The sequence below is a fragment of the Dunckerocampus dactyliophorus genome, unplaced genomic scaffold (assembly GCF_027744805.1).
Source record: "Dunckerocampus dactyliophorus isolate RoL2022-P2 unplaced genomic scaffold, RoL_Ddac_1.1 HiC_scaffold_24, whole genome shotgun sequence".
In the NCBI taxonomy this organism is placed as follows: Eukaryota; Metazoa; Chordata; class Actinopteri; order Syngnathiformes; family Syngnathidae; genus Dunckerocampus; species Dunckerocampus dactyliophorus.
The window spans coordinates 127501-135000 of NW_026559860.1; positions in this window are offsets into that span (position 1 = coordinate 127501).

The window sequence follows — 7500 nt, forward strand, 5'->3', positions numbered from 1 at the left end:
TGCGCGGCCCAACACGGGCGCCCGGGGGACGCGGAAACCCGTTTTAGAAAATAACCTCCAGGGGTTTTCCAAGAGCGGCACAGCCCCAGCTCACGTCCGTGTTTCAGTGCGTCAAAAGCGGATTCAAAAGTGTGCTTTTCTCGGTACTTCCCCTGGAGGTCAGTGTTTCTAAAAACTGGGTTTCCGAAATCGTGCTGGAGGTGTTTTGGTCAACCAGGAAAAATGGCATTTACGGGAGAGGGTAAAGTATACCCCCCCCCCCCCTCTCGGCTGATTTACCCTCTCCCGTAAACGCGTTTTTTCCTGGTCGACCAAAACACTCATTGACTCCCATTCATTTGACACTTTGTCATTTTTTCAGCACTTTTTTCGCGCATTGGGTACTCCGCCCATTGACTCCCATTCATTTGACACTTTGTCGTTTTTCCAGACCTTTTTTCACGCATTGGGTACTCCGCCCATTCACTCCCATTCATTTGACACTTTGTCGTTTTTTCAGCACTTTTTTCGCGCATTGGGTACTCCGCCCCATTCACTCCCATTCATTTCACACTTAGAAAAATCATCCGAGCGGCTCTCCACGCATTTTATAGCCGCTTTGGGGCTCCAGCCGCCTCGGCCTTCATTTCTGACTAGGCTCGTGTGGACTTTGTCGTTTTTTCAGCACTTTTTTCGCGCATTGGGTACTCCGCCCCATTCACTCCCATTCATTTGACACTTAGAAAAATCATCCGAGCGGCTCTCCACGCATTTTATAGCCGCTTTGGGGCTCCAGCCGCCTCGGCCTTCATTTCTGACTAGGCTCGTGTGGACTTTGTCGTTTTTTCAGCACTTTTTTCGCGCATTGGGTACTCCGCCCCATTCACTCCCATTCATTTGACACTTTGAAAAATCATCCGAGCGGCTCTCCACGCATTTTATAGCCGCTTTGGGGCTCCAGCCGCCTCGGACTGCATTTCTGACTAGGCTCGTGTGGACTTTGTCGTTTTTTCAGCACTTTTTTTACACATTGGGTACTCTGCCCCATTCACTCCCATTCATTTGACACTTTGAAAAATCATCCGAGCGGCTCTCCACGCGTTTTATAGCCGCTTTGGGGCTCCAGCCGCCTCGGACTGCATTTCTGACTAGGCTCGTGTGGACTTTGTCGTTTTTTCAGCACTTTTTTCGCGCATTGGGTACTCCGCCCCATTCACTCCCATTCATTTGACACTTTGAAAAATCATCCGAGCGGCTCTCCATGCATTTTATAGCCGCTTTGGGGCTCCAGCCGCCTCGGACTGCATTTCTGACTAGGCTCGTGTGGACTTTGTCGTTTTTTCAGCACTTTTTTTACACATTGGGTACTCTGCCCCATTCACTCCCATTCATTTGACACTTTGAAAAATCATCCGAGCGGCTCTCCACGCGTTTTATAGCCGCTTTGGGGCTCCAGCCGCCTCGGACTGCATTTCTGACTAGGCTCGTGTGGACTTTGTCGTTTTTTCAGCACTTTTTTCGCGCATTGGGTACTCCGCCCCATTCACTCCCATTCATTTGACACTTTGAAAAATCATCCGAGCGGCTCTCCATGCATTTTATAGCCGCTTTGGGGCTCCAGCCGCCTCGGACTGCATTTCTGACTAGGCTCGTGTGGACTTTGTCGTTTTTTCAGCACTTTTTTTACACATTGGGTACTCTGCCCCATTCACTCCCATTCATTTGACACTTTGAAAAATCATCCGAGCGGCTCTCCACGCGTTTTATAGCCGCTTTCAGACTCCTGCCGCCTCGCCTGCACTTCCGCCTCGGTCCGTTAGGATTTAGGCCTTTTTTCAGCACTTTTTCTCCGTTCCTCTGGGGCGACAGCGGCTCTCCACGCATTTTATAGCCGTTTTCAGACTCCTGCCGCCTCGCCTGCACTTCCGCCTCGGTCCGTTAGGATTTAGGCCTTTTTTCAGCACTTTTTCTCCGTTCCTCCGGGGCGACAGCGGCTCTCCACGCATTTTATAGCCGTTTTCAGACTCCTGCCGCCTCGCCTGCACTTCCGCCTCGGTCCGTTAGGATTTAGGCCTTTTTTCAGCACTTTTTCTCCGTTCCTCCGGGGCGACAGCGGCTCTCCACGCATTTTATAGCCGTTTTCAGACTCCTGCCGCCTCGCCTGCACTTCCGCCTCGGTCCGTTAGGATTTAGGCCTTTTTTCAGCACTTTTTCTCCGTTCCTCCGGGGCGACAGCGGCTCTCCACGCATTTTATAGCCGTTTTCAGACTCCTGCCGCCTCGCCTGCACTTCCGCCTCGGTCCGTTAGGATTTAGGCCTTTTTTCAGCACTTTTTCTCCGTTTCTCCGGGGCGACAGCGGCTCTCCACGCATTTTATAGCCGTTTTCAGACTCCTGCCGCCTCGCCTGCACTTCCGCCTAGGTCCGTTAGGATTTAGGCCTTTTTTCAGCACTTTTTCTCCGTTTCTCCGGGGCGACAGCGGCTCTCCACGCTTTTTATAGCGGTTTTCAGACTCCTGCCGCCTCGCCTGCACTTCCGCCTAGGTCCGTTAGGACGTGGGCCTTTTTTCAGCACTTTTTCTCCGTTTCTCCAGGGCGACAGCGGCTCTCCACGCTTTTTATAGCCGCTTTGGGGCTCCAGCCGCCTCGGCCTGCATTTCTGACTAGGCTCGTGTGGACTTTTTCAGCACTTTTTTTTGTGCATTGGGTACTCTCGCCCATTGACTCCCATTCATTTGACACTTTGTCATATTTTCAGCACTTTTTTTGTGCATTGGGTACTCTCGCCCATTGACTCCCATTCATTTGACACTTTGTCATATTTTCAGCACTTTTTTGGCGCATTGGGTACTCTCGCCCATTGACTCCCATTCATTTGACACTTTGTCATATTTTCAGCACTTTTTTGGCGCATTGGGTACTCTCGCCCATTGACTTCAATGCATTTACTGCAACTCCTGCCTGTGTCCGCCAGAGGGCGTCTGGCTTAACAGCGGCTCTCCACGCTATTTCTATCCGCTTTGAGGCTCCAGGCAGCTCGGCCTGGGTTTCTGAATTTCTCCCTTGACACTTTGTTACTTTTTCACCTTTTTTCTCATTTCATCCAGGGACACAGCGGCTCTCCACAGACTTTCCCGCGGCCCCTGGGCTCCAGGACGCTCGGCATGGGTTTCTGAATTTCTCCCTTGACACTTTGCCATTTTTTCACCTTTTTTCTCATTTCATCCAGGGCAACAGCGGCTCTCACAGGCTTTAGAACCGCCCCTGGGCTCCAGGACCCTAGGCATGGGTTTCTGCCTAGCTCCCTTGACACTTTGCCATTTTTTCACCCTTTTTCTCATTTCATCCAGGGCAACAGCGGCTCTCCACAGACTTTGCAGCCGCCCCTGGGCTCCAGGACCCTAGGCATGGGTTTCTGCCTAGCTCCCTTGACACTTTGCCATTTTTTCACCCTTTTTCTCATTTCATCCAGGGACACAGCGGCTCTCACAGACTTTAGAACCGCCCCTGGGCTCCAGGACGCAAGGCATGGCTTACTCTCGCCCATTGACTTCAATGCATTTACTGCAACTCCTGCCTGTGTCCGCCAGAGGGCGTCTGGCTTAACAGCGGCTCTCCACGCTATTTCTATCCGCTTTGAGGCTCCAGGCAGCTCGGCCTGGGTTTCTGAATTTCTCCCTTGACACTTTGCCATTTTTTCACCTTTTTTCTCATTTCATCCAGGGACACAGCGGCTCTCCACAGACTTTGCAGCCGCCCCTGGGCTCCAGGCAGCTCGGCCTGGGTTTCTGAATTTCTCCCTTGACACTTTGCCATTTTTCCACCCTTTTTCTCATTTCATCCAGGGACACAGCGGCACTCCACAGACTTTGCAGCCGCCCCTGGGCTCCAGGCAGCTCGGCCTGAGTTTCTGAATTTCTCCCTTGACACTTTGCCATTTTTTCACCCTTTTTCTCATTTCATCCAGGGACACAGCGGCACTCCACAGACTTTACAGCCGCCCCTGGGCTCCAGGCAGCTCGGCCTGGGTTTCTGAATTTCTCCCTTGACACTTTGCCATTTTTCCACCCTTTTTCTCATTTCATCCAGGGACACAGCGGCACTCCACAGACTTTGCAGCCGCCCCTGGGCTCCAGGCAGCTCGGCCTGAGTTTCTGAATTTCTCCCTTGACACTTTGCCATTTTTTCACCCTTTTTCTCATTTCATCCAGGGACACAGCGGCACTCCACAGACTTTCCCGCGGCCCCTGGGCTCCAGGACCCTAGGCATGGGTTTCTGCCTAGCTCCCTTGACACTTTGCCATTTTTTCACCTTTTTTCTCATTTCATCCAGGGACACAGCGGCTCTCCACAGACTTTGCAGCCGCCCCCGGGCTCCAGGCAGCTCGGCCTGGGTTTCTGAATTTCTCCCTTGACACTTTGCCATTTTTTCACCTTTTTTCTCATTTCATCCAGGGACACAGCGGCTCTCCACAGACTTTGCAGCCGCCCCTGGGCTCCAGGCAGCTCGGCCTGGGTTTCTGAATTTCTCCCTTGACACTTTGCCATTTTTTCACCTTTTTTCTCATTTCATCCAGGGACACAGCGGCTCTCCACAGACTTTGCAGCCGCCCCTGGGCTCCAGGCAGCTCGGCCTGGGTTTCTGAATTTCTCCCTTGACACTTTGCCATTTTTTCACCTTTTTTCTCATTTCATCCAGGGACACAGCGGCTCTCCACAGACTTTGCAGCCGCCCCTGGGCTCCAGGCAGCTCGGCCTGGGTTTCTGAATTTCTCCCTTGACACTTTGTTACTCTTTCACCTTTTTTCTCATTTCATCCAGGGACACAGCGGCTCTCCACAGACTTTCCCGCGGCCCCTGGGCTCCAGGACCCTAGGCATGGGTTTCTGCCTAGCTCCCTTGACACTTTGCCATTTTTTCACCCTTTTTCTCATTTCATCCAGGGCAACAGCGGCTCTCCACAGACTTTCCCGCGGCCCCTGGGCTCCAGGACCCTAGGCATGGGTTTCTGCCTAGCTCCCTTGACACTTTGCCATTTTTCCACCCTTTTTCTCATTTCATCCAGGGACACAGCGGCTCTCCACAGACTTTACAGCCGCCCCTGGGCTCCAGGACCCTAGGCACGGGTTTCTGAATTTTTCCCTTGACACTTTGCCATTTTTTCACCCTTTTTCTCATTTCATCCAGGGACACAGCGGCTCTCCACAGACTTTCCCGCGGCCCCTGGGCTCCAGGACCCTAGGCATGGGTTTCTGCCTAGCTCCCTTGACACTTTGCCATTTTTTCACCTTTTTTCTCATTTCATCCAGGGCAACAGCGGCTCTCACAGACTTTAGAACCGCCACTGGGCTCCAGGACCCTAGGCATGGGTTTCTGCCTAGCTCCCTTGACACTTTGCCATTTTTTCACCTTTTTTCTCATTTCATCCAGGGACACAGCGGCTCTCCACAGACTTTCCCGCGGCCCCTGGGCTCCAGGACCCTAGGCATGGGTTTCTGAATTTCTCCCTTGACACTTTGCCATTTTTTCACCTTTTTTCTCATTTCATCCAGGGACACAGCGGCACTCCACAGACTTTACAGCCGCCCCTGGGCTCCAGGCAGCTCGGCCTGAGTTTCTGAATTTCTCCCTTGACACTTTGCCATTTTTTCACCTTTTTTCTCATTTCATCCAGGGACACAGCGGCTCTCCACAGACTTTGCAGCCGCCCCTGGGCTCCAGGCAGCTCGGCCTGGGTTTCTGAATTTCTCCCTTGACACTTTGCCATTTTTTCACCTTTTTTCTCATTTCATCCAGGGACACAGCGGCACTCCACAGACTTTACAGCCGCCCCTGGGCTCCAGGCAGCTCGGCCTGGGTTTCTGAATTTCTCCCTTGACACTTTGCCATTTTTTCACCTTTTTTCTCATTTCATCCAGGGACACAGCGGCTCTCCACAGACTTTGCAGCCGCCCCTGGGCTCCAGGCAGCTCGGCCTGGGTTTCTGAATTTCTCCCTTGACACTTTGCCATTTTTCCACCCTTTTTCTCATTTCATCCAGGGACACAGCGGCACTCCACAGACTTTGCAGCCGCCCCTGGGCTCCAGGCAGCTCGGCCTGGGTTTCTGAATTTCTCCCTTGACACTTTGCCATTTTTTCACCCTTTTTCTCATTTCATCCAGGGACACAGCGGCACTCCACAGACTTTACAGCCGCCCCTGGGCTCCAGGCAGCTCGGCCTGGGTTTCTGAATTTCTCCCTTGACACTTTGCCATTTTTTCACCTTTTTTCTCATTTCATCCAGGGACACAGCGGCTCTCCACAGACTTTGCAGCCGCCCCTGGGCTCCAGGCAGCTCGGCATGGGTTTCTGCCGAGCTCCCTTGACACTTTGCCATTTTTTCACCTTTTTTCTCATTTCATCCAGGGACACAGCGGCTCTCACAGACTTTAGAACCGCCCCTGGGCTCCAGGACCCTAGGCATGGGTTTCTGCCTAGCTCCCTTGACACTTTGCCATTTTTTCACCTTTTTTCTCATTTCATCCAGGGACACAGCGGCTCTCCACAGACTTTGCAGCCGCCCCTGGGCTCCAGGCAGCTCGGCCTGGGTTTCTGAATTTCTCCCTTGACACTTTGCCATTTTTTCACCTTTTTTCTCATTTCATCCAGGGACACAGCGGCTCTCCACAGACTTTGCAGCCGCCCCTGGGCTCCAGGCAGCTCGGCCTGGGTTTCTGAATTTCTCCCTTGACACTTTGCCATTTTTTCACCTTTTTTCTCATTTCATCCAGGGACACAGCGGCTCTCCACAGACTTTGCAGCCGCCCCTGGGCTCCAGGCAGCTCGGCCTGGGTTTCTGAATTTCTCCCTTGACACTTTGTTACTCTTTCACCTTTTTTCTCATTTCATCCAGGGACACAGCGGCTCTCCACAGACTTTCCCGCGGCCCCTGGGCTCCAGGACCCTAGGCATGGGTTTCTGCCTAGCTCCCTTGACACTTTGCCATTTTTTCACCCTTTTTCTCATTTCATCCAGGGCAACAGCGGCTCTCCACAGACTTTCCCGCGGCCCCTGGGCTCCAGGACCCTAGGCATGGGTTTCTGCCTAGCTCCCTTGACACTTTGCCATTTTTCCACCCTTTTTCTCATTTCATCCAGGGACACAGCGGCTCTCCACAGACTTTACAGCCGCCCCTGGGCTCCAGGACCCTAGGCACGGGTTTCTGAATTTTTCCCTTGACACTTTGCCATTTTTTCACCCTTTTTCTCATTTCATCCAGGGACACAGCGGCTCTCCACAGACTTTCCCGCGGCCCCTGGGCTCCAGGACCCTAGGCATGGGTTTCTGCCTAGCTCCCTTGACACTTTGCCATTTTTTCACCTTTTTTCTCATTTCATCCAGGGCAACAGCGGCTCTCACAGACTTTAGAACCGCCACTGGGCTCCAGGACCCTAGGCATGGGTTTCTGCCTAGCTCCCTTGACACTTTGCCATTTTTTCACCTTTTTTCTCATTTCATCCAGGGACACAGCGGCTCTCCACA